The sequence below is a fragment of the Dendrobium catenatum genome, unplaced genomic scaffold (genome assembly GCF_001605985.2).
Source record: "Dendrobium catenatum unplaced genomic scaffold, ASM160598v2 fragScaff_scaffold_231, whole genome shotgun sequence".
In the NCBI taxonomy this organism is placed as follows: domain Eukaryota; kingdom Viridiplantae; phylum Streptophyta; class Magnoliopsida; order Asparagales; family Orchidaceae; genus Dendrobium; species Dendrobium catenatum.
The window spans coordinates 8,855,214-8,873,139 of record NW_021318693.1 but is presented as its reverse complement, the minus strand read 5'-3'; the positions used below and the strand labels follow the sequence as shown (position 1 = coordinate 8,873,139).

Here is a 17,926-nt window from a genome sequence, read left to right as displayed (position 1 = left end):
CATGGGCCCCTGACTGCCTCGGTCAGAAACTAGATGGCTTCCAGTACTGGAACCTTCATGCTGTGATCCATAGTAAGAAGAGTTTCCTATCATCTCTTCCATATTTCTTTGTGTGACCTCCTTTGTGATGGCAAACTTCTTTAAATAATCTGTACATTCTTTTTTCACCTCATCAGGTACTTTTGCACATTGTCCCACATTGACATGAGTACAGGCTAGATGATCCTTCAACCTCTTAACACCACCAGTTATGCGTTTCTCACAAAAATTACATTTCATGTAAACATATTCCTTCTTTGCACCTTCGCCAGACACTTCAAATTGAGTTCCATATTTCCATGCAGGATCTTTCCTTCTTGTACCACTAGTCATTCTAATAATAGGACAGATTTTAACAATTACTTGTACTACCAATAATAAAACAACATGAATACAAAAATGTACCCAGATCTTGCCCGGGGGTCCTAGGGCTGCCCTGCGCGGGTCGACCCTATGGGGGCCGCCCCCCCCGGAACAAAATTTATTTATAAGAGTAATTTTGAAAATTCTGCTTGTGTAATACTCAGTATCGAGCGTACCGAGCATGTAACCGCTAGATACCAAGCATGTACCGCCCTCCAGTGCCCAGCAGCTATGCACCGCTAAGTATCCAGCATACCGCTCAATTACCGAGTGACTGGCTCGGTACCGAGCGTGTACTTGCTCCGTACCCGAGCATTTACTTGCTCGGTTCCGAGTGGTATTGGCCTCCCAAGGTACCGAGCAGGTACCTAGCAGACGAGGCATGTACCTACATGTACCAGCATTACCTCGGTATCCGAGCATGACCTAGCCCGTACCGAGCATTGTACTGAGAGGTACCGATTTGTACCTGCGTACCGAGCATGTAAACCCTACGCAACTATCGGGTACCCGAGCATGTATTACGGTACCGACATTACTGACGGACGAATGAAAGAAAGTCGAAATCAGGAGTTATTAACTTCGTTACTGCCACGTCAAAGTCAAGGCCACAACCCACCCGCTACCTGCTCTTCCAACCTAACCCGATGCCTGAACGTTTCCTGCCACTCACAACTTCGGCTTCGTTCTTTCCCTGACGTCATCTCCTTTCCGATCGCTCTTACACTCATGGCTTCGTCTCCTTCCCTCACGGCTTCGTCTCTTTCCCTCACCCGTCTTCGCCTCTAGTTCGTCTTTCAATTCTTACAGGAAGCCCTAATCCTATACTCGAAACACGAACACAATCGGCTGCGTCGTATTTACAATATACCGAAGAAAAAATTCCGGCGGTGCCTCTACTACCTCGAGGCGTTACGCCAATGCGTACGCCCTCATGCGAAAAAATCGAGGCTTCGCCTGATGGTTCGACGTATAGCGCCTGATACGCCATAACGTTCCGCCAACCCGACTTGAGGCCGCAACTCAATGCGACGCCCGTCCCGCTTTTTTAATGGTAGTTCGCCGTACTTATGAATATCTCGTCCTAAACCGTAAGCACCCACCGTTCCCATCTCACCACGCAGAGGAAAAGCGTTGTTATAGTAGTTTCGAGCACCAGAATGACGAAAAAGAATTTTAGGTGATCACCCGATTCGTGAGATAACCGCAACAACTCTTCCCACACCACTGCAAAAAAGCTGTTATATGTGGTCATTTTGTCGCAAGTGCTAAGCATCAAAGCTGGTTCTCAGGAGTTTGAAAAACTTTCTTTTTTAAACATCTCTTTCCCCTATATATATATATAATATTCATATATTTATTTTATATATGCTAATAATATTAGAATGACGATAATTACAAAATAATAACAATTATTGATAAAAATACTATTAATACTAATATTAATCTAAAAGATAGATTACCTAGGCTAAGCTCGGGTGAGGATCGCTTAAATAAGAGGGATTCGGTAAGACAAGGATGGGAGATCGTGAAGTAGTCCTGAAATAGTCGGCGGAAACAAGCGGATTTGGAAATGCAGCTCGGATTTGTGAGGGATGAGGGTGTGGCTATTACAGATGAAGTTCGGCTCGTGAATCGGGGGTCTTGGCTTTCTTAGATAGAGAGCCTCTCTCTGCTCTCTCTCTCTCCTCTCCTCCTCTCTCTCTCCTAGCCTCTTGGATTGAAGAACGGTAAAATGGTTTATCGATGGATGAGATTCGACGCGAGCTTCATGAAAACAGTAGCGGATCTACTCTATTCTCCTCTCCCTCCTCCTCTCCTCTCTCTCTCCTCTCTCATCCTCTTCTCGGCTTGTGTGGAACCGACACCAGGGAAAACAGAGGCTCGGTCTAGGGCCAATGGAAAAGCGACGGATCTAAGGCAGGCTTTGTATGGCTTTAAGGCAAGAGAAGGAAAGGAAGCTAGGTTCGGGTTGCATGAAGTTGGAGAGGGAAAGATCGGAAAAAAATTTGAGATGGGTACGGGGAAGACTTCTGTGAGCAAAGCGAAACCCGTCGTGGAAGCAGTCGCGGGCTTTTAAAGACATACGCGAACACATTTGATCGAATAGCACGTCGTGCAACGCTGGGAGTGAGCCCGCATTTAGCCCGTATCACAGGGAATGCGCACTTACATTGCATGATACTCAAATTTGTGCCAAAGATCGACCAATATAATCTGCAAATCTTTTTTTTTCTATTTTTTATTGCTATCATCTGGTATGAAAGCAACATTAAAGCTAAATTATGCTTAAATCTGGTCAAATCTTTGATAATAAGTTTTCGTAAGACTTTAAAATATCATTTTTGTTGATTTGCAGAACATTCAGCTAATTTTCCTCATAACTATGTTTATATTAGTATATATATATATATATATATATATATTTATATTATGCGCTATATTTAAAATGGAGCGGACCACACGGTGCGATATGCGTCATGGCTCAATGGGAAATTAACTTTGTGCCGTGTTGTGCCATTTGTCGTTGAGAAGCATGGGCTGACTAGAGACAGAACATTGAGCGCCGAGGCGCTCCAAACTAGTATTGCCGCTTTATGAGGCCGGTTGGACAATTTTCCTCTCCTTTTTCTTAATGGCGGCGTCCCATAGTAGAATGTATTGTATCTCTTTGTTTGTTCTTATGTAAGAATGGTGTAAGAGATAAGGAAAGCAAAAAGAGAGTGAGAGAGAATAGAGATGTGTACTAATTCTCCCATATTTTCACAGTGGATTTCTTAGTGTGGAATGGCTCCGTGGTTTTTTCTTGATTTTGTGTTTTTCCACGTTAAATCCTGATTTTCTTTACATTTCTCTGCATATCTATTTTCTCTTTTTTGTGTTTGTTGCGTGTTTTACTTCCACCCCGAACACTTTGCAGCAGGAAAATGAATATGAACATGAAGCTTCTTGTGAATCCAGTCTTCCACACCATTCTGATCTGAGTATTGCTCTAGCTGCTAATAGCAGTCACAGTGCTTTTAGGGTTTCTCTTTTGGCTTAGGCAGAGAGCATTCCAGCAGTGCTATTGTACGCATAATTTCTCTTCTTCATGTGGCGGAAGAATGGCTTTAAGTGTTAAATATATGAAAAAATGGGCCATTCAACTATCAAAATCTGGCACGATATGAATCAAATTACAATAATGTGAACACAAATAACAAAGCTTTTTTTTTTCCTCGGATCCTTGCTGATGAAATGAGTGCTTGATACCAAAGCAACATCACATTTTACTACTGATTTCAGCCAGTGATCAAATTCACAACCTTACAATAGAAATCAACAAGTTACTCTTGAAAATGGGCGATTGATTCCCATAGCAGCCACGATACAATTTTTTTTACATACACCTAGTTGTAACATTAGCTTATCTAATCTCAATCATGCTCCTCAACTTTCATACAATCTGCTTTCCTTATACACTTTCTCAATATGATTTGATCCTTCAGGATATATCATTAAGGATTTGAAAAGCAATCAAATTTTACTCAAAGGACCATGCCATACTAGACTTTACCATTTTGACCTTCTCTGAAGCCTCCCCTAGCAACTAGTGAACTTGCCTTACTGTCTTCTTCCACCAATCTTGGACTCTGACATCATCGTCTAGGGCATCCATCTACCACAACACTCACTGCTTTGACAAAGCTTATTCCGGAATTAATCACCCATCTCACTATGTTCTTCAATTGTTTGCTATCAAGCAAAAAGCCATGGACTACCTTTTTTTGTCTCTTTTTCCTTGTAGTGCTATACCAGTTGAAATAATGCATGCTAATGTAGGAAGACCTTCCCCAAATATTTCAACTACTAAATATCATTCATTGACAATTTTCCTTCATATTATTGAGTGTTTCTGCTGCGTTGCAAATTTAAAACGAATGCTTTTTCTACATTTCAAACAATTGGTTAAATGTTAATTTAATCATAAAATAAAAACTCTTTGTTTGGATGATGGAGAAAAATGTTGTAATCATACTTTTTGAAAAACGTTACATCACTCTGATATAATCCATCAAAAGGCATATCCTCATATACTCGAATAAAATGGTGTGGCATAACACAAACACCTTCACTTTCTTCAAACTGCACACACCTTGTTCTCGATGCTCATCTTCCACATCAATTTTGGGTTTGACAAACTTCTCATGCCACCTTATCTAATTAATCAATGCCTTCACCAAATACCAACAATTATCCTCCTAGTTACTTGCTGTACAAAAAACAACCCAAATATTTTGAGCTTAAAACTTTGGTTGCATGTATTATCTTTGTGTGGCTTAAACCATATTATCCATACAATGATACAACTTAGACCAAAAATCAATTCCTCATATTTTTCTTTGTAATGCCTCTCAATTAAAAGACTTCAATGTTATAATCTCAAAATTGGAAAATTTTACATTTTTCAACATGAGCTATTACATGAGGATAAATTTACTTTAGTAATACTCATACTCCTCCATCTCAGTGTGTTAAACAACTCTTTAAATTTCCTCAAACTCTTATCCCAACTTCTACTATATTGTCTTGACCAACCGATGCCAATCAAAATTCTTTATCTCTACTCCATCCATGGAAGTTACCTCTCCTATGCCTACTACTCAATCTACTCCACCAGCTCTCTTGCTTTAACCATTCCTACTCTTAAAATGCCATCCATACCCGAGTTCAACTCTTCTTCACCTCAAGTTCCCATTATGCTAGCTAATATCCATGTACCCAATACAAACACATCTAAAGAATGGCAATCTTAAACCCAAACATATTGTTCATCTTTTTCATTCCACTGTTATTGCACTTACCTTCTACTTTGTGGATATCAAGGATGTCAAATGGCAAAGTACAATAAGTGAAGAATTTGAGGCCTTATAGGATCAAGGTAATTGGACTCTTGCCCCTTATTCTCCAAGTCATAATGTATTAGGATGCAAGTGAAACTTCAAAACTAAATGCAACTCAAATGACACTATAGCTATAGATAAAGCTCCCACTGTTTCTCATCGTCTCAAATATGAACAAGGTCTTAATTATTATGAAACCTTTAGTCGGATTGATAAGATACCAACTATCCATATTTTTCATTATAACTGCATTATCACTCAATTGGTTGTCTCCAATGCCTTTTTGCATGTTCGCCTCAATGTCACAACCACAAAGTTTTATTGACTCCTAATATCCTCAACATATTTGTCTCTTGCAAAAGGCTATCTATGACCTAAAGTAGGCACCTAGACAATAATTTGCAATATTTTTATATTATCTATTGCAGACTAATTTTGCTTTCAGCAATATCGATCCTTCCTTACTTGTCTACGACCAACTAAAAATTATTATATATATTATGATTTGTGTTGATTTCACATATTGAATCATCGACAAAAATTCCAACATCATTGCTTCCTTTATCGTTTGCAACGAAGATTCAATATTTGAAATCTTGGCAACATTTTGAATTTTCTAGACATTCAAGCTGCTCCAACCTCCTATGATTTGCATTAAAATCATTCAAGATATGCTCTAAATATCGTCCATCGAGCAAGAATGGACAACTCTTAGCCCACTCAAAATCCAAGATCTACAAAATCGCCTATTCCTGCTATAATGACTTTGAAATGTGTTGCTATCAATTCAAAGGCATCCGATCATAACTTCTATTGCATCTAGTTGGTTCTTTACCATATATAACTATCAGTAAGACACATCTCTCATGTGGTAAATTGTTTATGTCAATTTATTGGTCAACCTTTACCTCCTCATTTTCAAATGCTGAAAAGACTGCATAGATACAAAGAAGGTTGATGTAGAACAAACAACAGCTTCGCTAAGGAGAGGATCACCTCTCCAAAATCTGAAGGAAATTCAGACTTCTTTGCCCAAAACCTGAATAGAATCTCAGATTTTCTCTTGGGAGGAGAGAGGTTTCAAGCTCCACACCTCAACTGATGTAGAACGGACAACAGCTTCGCTAAGGAGAGGACCACCTCTCCAAAATCTGAAGGAAATTCGGACTTCTTTGCCCAAAACCTGAATAGAATCTCAGATTTTCTCTTGGGAGGAGAGGTTTCAAGCTCCACACCTCTTCTCTTAAATTCTAAAAACAGCCTCAGATTTCCACAAAAATTTTTAAAAAAAAAAAAAAAAACTGAGAGGAAATTCTCAGATTTTTTCTCTTGAGAAAATAGGGGTAGGGGAAGGAAGAGTTTGGTTTAAAACTTAAGGGAGGATCTAAGGCTGATTGGGAAGAACGGCAACCCAAGGTGAAGCCTTGGGAAAATTCGGCCTGCTGTGTGGGTGGAGTTTAGGGAGGATTTAATGGAAGAGAATTAATGTGAGAGGCTTGGGAAAATTTGGCCAGCAGCAGCATATTTGCGCTTCAAATCTTCCAAAAAAATGAGCACTGTCCCGTGGACAGATTTTGGGAATTTTCAGTAAAGGGAGGCGGTAAACTGGGAGGGAAATAGGGAAATATTTCCTAATGTTTATTCTCAGATTTTGGAAACCAATTAAAGGGGTTGGCTTTAAACGTTTCAGCTAACAAGAGGTGGAGTTATTTCTAAACAGAGACATTAGGAATTAGGAAGAGTTTCCTAATCCATGCCCAAGAGTGATGGACGTCAGCAGTAATGAGGTTGTGAGGGGCATTGAATGTGGTGTTTTAATGCTCTTAGATTTGAATTTAAAATTCAATTGAATTTAGAATTCAAATGAATTTAAATTAAGAGTTATGAAAGTGAGGCAATAAATCAGATTTTGAATTTAATTTCAAAATCTTATTTGAATTCTGATTAGGACGATGATTTCGATGATAGAAAGTTGGCTACTTATTTCTCTATCATTCTTGGAGACACTCTAATCACCTAGTATGTTAAGAACATTTCACAACTGCTCTCCCTCTACCAAAGCAGAATACAGAGCATTTGCTACAATATATATTATTTGGATGCACGGATTATAACAGGAATTTTCTATTCCAATTGATTCTTGCTACTCTTATTTACTGTGATAATATTGGCAATTGCACTAGCTAACAATCCTATCTTTCATACTCAAAAAAATGATATTGATATTGATTATCATTTCATTAGGAATTGTATTAAATCAAAGACAACCACTGTTCACCATGTTGCTTTACCAACCAATCTGCTAATATATTTACTCAATCTCTTCTAAACAACTGATATCTACTACTTCTATCCAACTTGATAATTCCTCAGGACTCCTCAACTTGAGGGGAGGTGCTAACGGAATGTATTATTAAAACAAGAGGTTTACTTAAGCTACTATTCCTTGTTGTAGTTGTTGCCACTTTATGTACCTTCATCATCAACAACAACAACAACATTCATCATTAACAACATGATGTAAAACACTCGCTTTTACTTTCTATTATACTTGTCAGCTAGCCTTTAATATATATTTATATTGTAATAGTGATTGTGGGGTTAATGAAGTGAGTTGATTTGATATTCTTCCTCAGCATGCTTCCTCTTCTATTTCCTCTATTTTTCGATTCATACAAATTTGACAATATAATATCCAATATTCAACAAAGTATTTCACTAGTACACAAGTTAATGATCAAGCAAAAGCATTCAAAACAAGGCATGTCAACAGCAAACTCATCAAGCTTTGATTGGTTTGGGGCTATACTACTGTTAACTAAAGTTGGACAAGTTATCTCAATAAAAAATCTCTACAACTTATTCAGGCTTAATTAGATGTCGGCTAAGTTAGCTTACATTATGATTAAGGCATTGAATGTTAATTCTATTACTTATAAAGAGATGGATAAACTTCACTATAAGCATGTCCATGGTTGTCATTAAGTTTGTAGAAAGATGCACACATAAAGGAATTCCATTCTGCTTTTCCCACATATCCAACTTATAGCATTCTAGGATTTTGAAGAGCGCATTACCATATTTAGCCATAACAGCTTAACCCCTTAAACACTGTTAAAAGTTAATATGGCCCTCCAAATAGACTAAATTAACCATGACAGTAAACACACATGACGTAAACTCAACCTTAGGTCATTTTACAGTACAATAATGAGAATTTAGGTTTAAATCATATTTAACTTTATTTCCATACAAAAAATTCTTTAAACTAACAAAGACCAGGGCATCTGGGTTAAAAAAACTTATGGCATACTTAATTCAGATGTTGATTAACATAGCCTAGAATAATAGTGTAGGTTTTCTAATGGTAATGACATGTAGTGCCATAGGAAACAAATTGCAATTACCTTCATAAAGATGGATAAACTGCAAAGTAATTGCACACTTGATAATCCTTAAGCTATAAGGGGCATGCACGAATAACTTAGAATTCTATTATGCTTTCCACAACAATCAAACCTCTAGCATGGAAGGATTTTGATAAGCAATGCATTAACATAAATAGCCTTAAAACCATCAAAGTTAATCTGCCTAAAGCTAGGCTAAGGAATCCAAACATCATCAGGTAAACTTATTAATACACTAAAAAGAATCCAAGACTCATACTTAACATTGAGTTGAATCAAACAACTCCTTTGCGGGCTCCGAAAATTCGGCCCCAGCCTCCCCTGCTGCCTTTTGGGGGAGTTCTAATGGATTAAATTCCGGGGTAAATTTTGGGAAAGCATATTGGGTTTGTAGATAAGACACTACCCAGATATTTCGCTCTCATTTTGCGAGGACTTTATGACATGAGTTTTGGTTTCCTATAGGCGCAAGCCCCTATAGTTAATTATCCCTCTCGATAATGAGAGAGAACTTTTGATTAAGGCTAGTTGTCAATCAGATACGTAGAGATATGTAATATCTAGCATATAGTAGCAGCATGGGCATTTGAAATTGGAAATTGGATATCTAAAATTGAAAATTTCACTATCTTACACTCAAAGCAGATGGTGGGGGAATGGATGATGGCCCCGATCAAAATCCCATGGTTTTGTTGTCCTGGACCATCGTGGTCCCTGGTCTACTTAGTAAGAGGAGGTAGTCAACCCAACCTGACAAATTTGTTCGTAGCCTGGGTTGCTTCGTCCAAGGGGACCTGGTAGACCTGGGATGAAAATTTGCTTAAAAGGATAAATTTGAATCCACATTAGCTAACAGAGGGCTTTGTGCCCTATCGATTATATCCTATTGATTCATATCTCAAGGATTTGATGCCATTGGAGACCATACAGGCTCTTGCCATAACCGTAATTTAGTAGTGCCATTTGACGACAAACCACTCGGTTCAAAGGGCCCCGGTCATAACTGTTTACCTGCAGTGCCATTTGGCGATAAAACTATCAGTTAGAGGACATGTGTCATGTCCTCACTGGCAGGAAATTGTTTGAGAATGAATCCTAATGATCCTAGTGATATTATCGATCAGACATTAGCTCTTTGTGAGCTGAAGTGATTTTCAATTTGTCCTCCCCGACAAACTATTGCGGGGGATTGATGGATTTTGCTTTAAATGTTTGATGGGTTTATTTCAAATTTAAATATTTGGATTTTGGTATCTTTTTGGAGTTTTGGACATTTGATTTTGTTAATCTTCTAGGTATTTTAGTGACATTCAAAAATATTTGGAATTAATCCCTCTGGTTGAGATTTACGTTCAACATGGCCATCATCGAGGTATATGAGATCATTGATATTTCTGTAATTTGTGAAAATTTAAGAGCATTGAAAAGGTAGGATCCCAACCGGTTGAGATAAACATTCAACACGGTCATCACCCAGATTTTTATGGGCATTTGGGAATTTCATTTATTGAACCTTATCGACACTATCAACTGGTCGATAGAGGGTCAGGTGTCCATAAGCTTTATGTTTTTGTTAATGAATTGCTTTTGTCATAGACATTGAAGGCCTTATATGAACACATTAAAACAAATATCTTCGTTGATACCACGATCGTACATTTATTTAATGGTTCGAGCCGTGCCGACTCCTATCTACCCTCATTAAAGTATCGGGTTCGAACATGATTTCATTTATTAAACCGCGCAATATCCTTAGAAATCACGTGTACCCATGATACGCTCGTCGGGGCCCATGCGGGTGTTTGGGAGCATTTTATAATTATTTGTTGAACCTTACCAACTCTTATTTACCTACCTAGAAGGATCGATTTCAAATCTATTGACCTGCGCAGCATCCCTAGACGGCATATGTATTCGTATAACACTCTCACTAGGGCCCATGCGGCTATTTGATTGCATATGCAATTATGTGTATTTGTGCATACAAATTGTAATTCATGTATGGGAGCATCTTATAATTATTTGATGCTTCTCGGTTGTGCGGGCAGCCATCATTTGATTGTAGCATTTTATTTGGATGCTCGTATACTCCTTCTGACTGCTTATTAGGATGTTGCGGATTCAATGACATAACGTTGCATTATGGTCATTTGCTCATCTTGTGTACTACTTGTTGCTTTCTACAAGTAGTATGTTATGCACTAACGAATCTCCTATTATTGTTGGTACATAACTGCATTCGCTAGAGTTCTCCTGTAATTGCTCACATATACCGTGTTTTATGCACAACAAGTTTCTTATAATAGCTTGTAGGCATCCACATTTGCTATGATTCTTTGGCACTTTGCTCATCAGTGACATTTAGCATGTAAAATGGTCTCCTATAAGGGCCCGTAAGGAATTTCATTTATGGCATATGGCATTTTCTTGTAATGGTCAATTTACTTGCTCAACATTTAACGGTGACTGATCGTAAGAAGTGTCATAGAATTCATTTCCTTCTGCTACAACAGTTTGTATGTGTGTAGGTATCTTGTATGTAAAGCAGATATACAGTCATTACCTACAAGTAGCAAGTCGCATGAGCATTTGTATGTACCAATTTGTAAAATGTTAAATCCTTCTACTTGCAATGGATTGACACATTTGCTTGATAATGAATGCTTGTTGATTATTATTGTTGCACATACAACAAATCTTCCCTTATTGTTAGTAGACATTCATACTCATCCATAGTTCTCCCTGTATTCGATTGTGGATAATATGTGATTATTCTTCTACAGTCACTTAAGGGAAAACTATAATATCTTCTATCACACATAACTTTTTCTCAATGTTCTCCGATGGATGTAGTAAAGACTGTTGTATTTTCTTGCAAGACTATTGTGTCGGCTATCATCGACTTCAATTTCATAGCTTGTCTGCATTCACTTGTCATCCACAAGCTACTGCCACGTTCACTGCACATCAGTCCGATGTCATAAAAGACTGGTGTATTCATCTGTATGTTGACCAGTTTGATTGTAGGCTCTTTCCATACTCACTGCCCCTTTATTACACAGTTTGTAGACACTTTCATTTGTTAGAATTTATTATATGTTTTGCTTGTGAACTCTCGCATTCATAGCACCCTAGTCGTTGCTACTTTCCAATAGGCCACATTAGTATGATTGTTTCTAAATAGGCTACTATGTATTTGTTTGGAAATTAACCAATGTTCGTAGTAAGGAGGTTATATTCTTCACAATTCTCTTGCTTTGCTTGCGAGCATACTGCATTCATCATGCATAATAACTAGCAAATAACTATGTTCATTACATTGTTTGGCGGCTTATGACATGAGTAATAACATGATCATTATTGCCAATTGACATTAGCATTTTGATTGGTGTAATCGCCATGGACGGATTGTAGCATTCATTAGTAATTTCATACTATGGCTTATACGTAAGTGATGTTCATGGTTCTTTGTAGAGACCTTTTCCTATTCATGCATGAATCCTCTTTATTCATCAAAGATCGCCTGATCTTTGTTTGTAGGCGAATACAACTACCTACAGTCCACTGTCTTCTTTGCATTTTCTTGCAGATAGAATGCATTTCTTCATGTTCATTCACCTTGCAATTCTATTGCTTATGTATGTGTTATATTGAGCATTACAACTCTTTCAGCATTCTTATGAATAGATTGTAGTTTGCATAATGAACTTGCATTGTTGACATTTACTGGCAATCAAACGCATACACCTCCCAACTTTCATTACTCGTGAGTTTCACTTGCTTATTTGTATGATGATATTGACCATCATTGCACTCATTATATGCCCTGGTATCTGATACAAATTGTCTCAAATCAATCAATTGCTTAATTTTTCGTTATTACCTGTGAATGGGCGGTCTTACATATAAATTGCAATGTTTATTAGAGTATCCTTGTGCATCCATTCATAATTTAGATTGCACACTCTTATTAATCAATAATAATCATCATGACATTTGAATACTTATTGATCATTCATTAATGTTAAATTCAATATTTAAATCATCTCCCAACTAATTGCATTTCTTTTTATTTTATTGCACTTTTTATTAAAATTTGATCCATGCTTGTCACTTTAAATCCTATTCCCTATGGTGTATGCAAGCTCAAGTTCTATGTTCAAGTTCAAGTTCAAGTCCAATCTTTTGTATAGTCCTTGTTTAGTTGATGTTGAGTCCCCCATATTTACTGAAAATTTTGACAGCCTCCCGACGTCTCCCCTATTTACGGAAAACTACGGGAAACTGGGCCATCTGACCATGCTACAAGAGCATATGGTTGATGTCCGGTGACATCGTGGCTGTACATCTTCAATCCCACCACGCTACGAGAGCTAGTATGGGGGCTCCAAAGTACCTATATGAAAAAACACAAGTGATTTTCCTTGCCACATCATAAGGGCGTGTACATGTATTTAGGGACTCCCCACCATGTTACAAGAGCATGTATAAGGCTTACCCGCCTCACCGTATGCGTCGCACCGGGTTACCTCCTACCATGCTCAATAAAGGCGTGCATAGGTGGTTCGCGGTCGAGCAGAAGAGATTGGATTTAGTGCGCTATAGGCGGCTGGAGGGTTCGGCTATGGGAGATTTGGATGGTCTGGCTTGTGGTTCAATTAATTCCAATAGAAGGTGAAGGTGTTAGCTACAGGTCTTTACTAGTAAAGAGACGATAGATAGATATGGAGTTGGGTCGAGGCTTCTAGCGTTGGGATTTGGTAGGGAGAAGCATGAATTTGTGATAGAGAGGAGACGGGCAAGGAGGGATCGGTCATGTGGGGTATTCGAAAAGATGAGGGAGATGGAGACTTGAGGAGCGGCTAGTCGCAGGTTCTATGGAGTTCAGTCGGAGAAAAGAGATCAGTTGAGGTAAGGTGGAAGATCTCTCTCTCTCTCTCTCTCTCTAGACCAAAGGAATCAGATGGGGGTCTCATGTTGACTGTAGCAAAGGACCAAAGGAATCGGATGGGGGTCTTGTGTTGGCTGCGAAAAAGGGGAGAACTTTCTGATGAGGTTCGAACAGGGAAGGGATTGAGAAGGACTGCGGCTCGGTTGGCTTGCAATAATTTGGTCGGAAGCAGGTCGACTATAGTAGGGATTTGGAGGGGTTCGGAGCTGTCGAACCTAGCATAGGAAGAAGAAGCATGGATGAGGGTCGGCTGAGAGGAGAAGGAAGATCAAAGGGGTTCGGCGTAGAAGGAGGTGGGTCTTCGGAAGGCTACAAATAAGTGGAGAGGAGATTGGGGTTGGTTTGCATGTGTAGAATAAGCAAGGGAGAGAATCGAACAAGAGCTCCAAATTCTCGTTTTAACGACGTGAAGAGAGCGGGTGCGTACGAGGCATGGGCTTGCTAACAGCGGCGTCGTTTGCAGATTGGGGATGCGACTGTAGCAAATGATGAGATTTTCTTGTTTTTTTTTTTCTCTTTTTTCTTTTTTATTCATAACAGAGGTCAACATCCTTAAATCAACTGAGTAGTAAAGATTAAAATAGTTTAGAATAAGATAATATTAATTTGCTTGCTAACACCATTACTCAATCTTGATGGTTTAAAATGAGGGGAAAAATCTTATCCATGATATTCTAAATAAAATTTCATTTTTTTTAAGAAAGATGAAATTAAACCAAACAAATAACATTTAAAAGATGGCATTGGTAGCTAAATAACATAGTCACCTAGATAAAAATATTATCTAAATGAACACATTGAATAAAATAGATCACAAGACTAATTTGACTACGTTAGCATGCTTACGAGAATTAAAATAACTCAGTTCTTAACTCAACAAGCTTCAAGAAAAAATCACAAAATAAGCCATCATAGACTACAACTTTATGAAAAAGGACAATGGAGACAGCACTTTGGATGTTTAAAGTGTAAACCCCAATAATTTCTACATCTTCAAGAATAAGGAAATAATAAACTATGACATAATTACCTTCGCTCCCTTTGACCTCTCTTTTCCACCAAGTTCTAATCATATTTGGACAGAAGTTGCTAAAAACAATATGTTGATCCCACTTACAAAGGCCCTATGGAAATACTTTTGAACCCTACAAGCCTAGATCACATGTAACAAAATCCATTGAGATCCGTGTCAATTAGAGGTTAAAGTACAGGTGTGTATGTGTGTGTGTGTGTGTTTGTTTTTTTGTTGGGGGTTTTGGGGGGGGGGGGGGGTTGAGAGGGGTTTTTATTGATCAACAAACAATATCAATAGTATTCTACCATGATTTTGATGAGAGCTTGCTATAATACTAGGATTTGGGAGTAAAACGATTTGGATTTGGCATTTATATTGTAACAAGTTATCATGTAACCTTGTTATCATTTTAATGTTCAAAGCAACCATGATATTTTAGTAGGGTTGTCAAAATCGGGTCAAGGGACGGGTTCAGGCCCAATCAGAAACTATTCGACCCGACACGCTTCATATATGTTTTAATAAATTTTTTTATTTAATTCGATTTATTTAAATCTAAATCGAATTAAGGTAAGATTTACTTCAATCAAATTGAAATAAATCAAGCTTAATTTAATTTGGGCAATAATGTTTGTTATTTTTTAGAAATATCATTTACGTATTTCATAACAATCTTTTAAAACCCTCCTAAATTAATTAAAAATGAGTCAAACTGGATTGATTTCGAGTTTATGGGTCAACCCAAATATGACTTGATTTTACAAACGGGTCGGAATCCCTAACCCGAACCCGACCCAATTCGGGTTGACCCAAATCCGAAATTTTTGGGTCGGATCAAATATTGACAACCCTATATTTTAGTAGAAATCGAGTGCAAACCATAATAAAAATCAGGGTTTTGGTGCAACCTAGTATTCTACCTAGGCTTTAAGTGACCTTACTATTCTACCCAAGTTGGAAGAAACCATGTTATTCAACCAGGATGTGACCCTAATATTTTATCACAATTATGTAGATCAACCTAAATGATCGTCACTGAATAATTAAAAAAAAAAAGAAAATTAAATAAGATCCTACTCATGGGATTGTATGTAGATTCCATGCGCATATGCAAAAAGGTTGAGAATACCAATAGTTGCTAACCAATAAAAAGATTGTATGTGGTCAGCCATGATCACTTAAAGGGTTGATGATCAACAAAACAATAACAATAGTATTCTACCATGATTTTGATGAGAGCTTGCTATAATAATAGGATTTGGAAGTAAAATAATTATCTACCAAGGTTTGGATGTGACACTTGTATTGTAACCAGTTATCACGTAACCTTGTTATTCTTTTAATGTTCAAAGCAACCCTGATATTTTGGTAGAAATTGAGTGCAAACAATAATAAAAATTAGGGTTTTGGTGCAACCTAGTATTCTACGACCTTACTATTCTACCCAAGTTCGAAGAAATCATATTATTCAACCAGATTTGGTGTTACCCCAATATTTTATCACAATTATGTAGATCAACCTAAATGATCCTCATTGAATACAAGAACAACAACAAGTCTTTATGCCACTACTTGGGGTCATTACATGGAGTCGGCTACATGAATCCTTTTCTCCATTGTGTCCTATTAAGAATCAAATTATCATTTAAATCTAAAAAAAGAAAAGTAATTTCTAATATTTTCTAACCAAGTCTTTTTATGTCTAACTCTTACTTTCTTAATGTAAGCCAAATCTAATACATCTAATTTCCTAACCGGGTCATCGGAGTGCCGCCATTTTATGTGACCAAACCATCTAAGGAGACTCTTTCTAATTTTATCTTCCACTGGAGTAACCTTTTCATGTATATGCTCATTTCGTAAGATCCTACTCATGGGATTGTATACTGAATACTGATTGCATGCACCTACGTAAAAAAGTTGAGAAAAAAAAACATTTACTAACCAATAAAAAGACTTAAGGACAATTATTAGATTATTATTGTGTCCCAACTAAGCATTTAATTGTTACGTACCCTTGCATGATGAAACTTAATATAGCAGTTAAAACTAGGGAAACTTTTTTTTGTTTAGGGGACGGCGGTGTAATTGGTCCGTCATTATCACCTAAAGAATATATTGGTTAACCAACAATAGAAATAGTATTCTACCAAGATTTTGATGCATGATTGTTATTCCATCAAGATTTAGAAGCAATTCAAGTATCTACCAAGGTTTGGATGTGACACTTGTATTGAAATAAGTTAACATACAACCTCATTATTCTTTCAAAACAACCTTAATATTTGAGTATGAATTGAGCGCAAAACATGTTAACAATCCAGGTTTTGATGTGAACTAGTATTTTACTTAGGCTTCGACTTTGCAATTCTACCCATGTTGTTAGAAACCTTATTATTCAACCAAGCATCGTGTGACCCTAATATTTTATCACAATTTCTGCGAATCAGCCTAAATGATTCAAACTGAATAATTACAAAATTTAAAAAAATGGTAAGAACCTATTCCTGGGATTGTGTGTTAATTCCATGCGCCTCTGCAAAAAATGTTAAGAATGATGACATTTGCTAACCAGTAAAGTGATTTTTAGGACAAATAATAAAGCATTATTGTATTCAACAAACCATTAAATTTGTAAGTGTCTTACACATGAAGAAAATATAATAGCTAAAACTATCACCATGATCAGCTAAAGGGTTTATTAGTCATCCAACAATAAGAATAGCATTCCACCAAGGTTTGAATGCAAGCTTGCTATTTCAGCAGGATTTGGAAGCAACTCGACTATCTACCAAGATTTGGCTGTGACGCTTGTATTGTAGCAAGTTATCATGAAACCTTGTTATTCTTTCAATATTCAAAGCAACCTTGATATTTTAGCAGGAATTGAGTGCAAAAGACAATTACAATTAGCGTTTTGGTGCAACCTAGTATTCTACTTAGCTTTGAAGCGACCTCACAATTATAACCAAGTTGGAAGAAACCTTATAATTCAATCAGGCGTTGTGCCCAATTTATGCAAATCAACCTACATGGTCCTCTAAATGAATAAATTAAAAAAACATAAAACTGGTAAGATCCAACTCATGGGATCGCATGGGCGGATCCCCCTCAAAAATTTTTTTTTTTTAATTTTAGTGAGATATTTTGAAATATTTTGGGTATTTTGCCCCCTCTCAAAAAAAATTTTTGCCCTCATTTAATCAATCCTAAGCATTTTTGCCCATCCCCCACAAAAAAAATTTTTTTTGCCCACCCTAAAAAAAGA

At 37.3% G+C, this 17,926-nt stretch overlaps 1 protein-coding gene and 1 long non-coding RNA gene across 2 annotated transcripts in view; one reads left to right on the top strand and one right to left on the bottom strand.

Annotated features, from left to right (window-relative positions):
• Positions 1–17,926, bottom strand: part of LOC110108742 (pentatricopeptide repeat-containing protein At2g30100, chloroplastic) — a 29,558-nt gene that overhangs the window by 10,104 nt on the left and 1,528 nt on the right. The gene's annotated exons all lie outside the window — the stretch shown is intronic.
• Positions 6,279–6,564, top strand: LOC114579198. The gene is made up of 2 exons (XR_003700118.1): positions 6,279–6,362; positions 6,505–6,564. It is a non-coding gene; the product is annotated as an uncharacterized LOC114579198 (long non-coding RNA).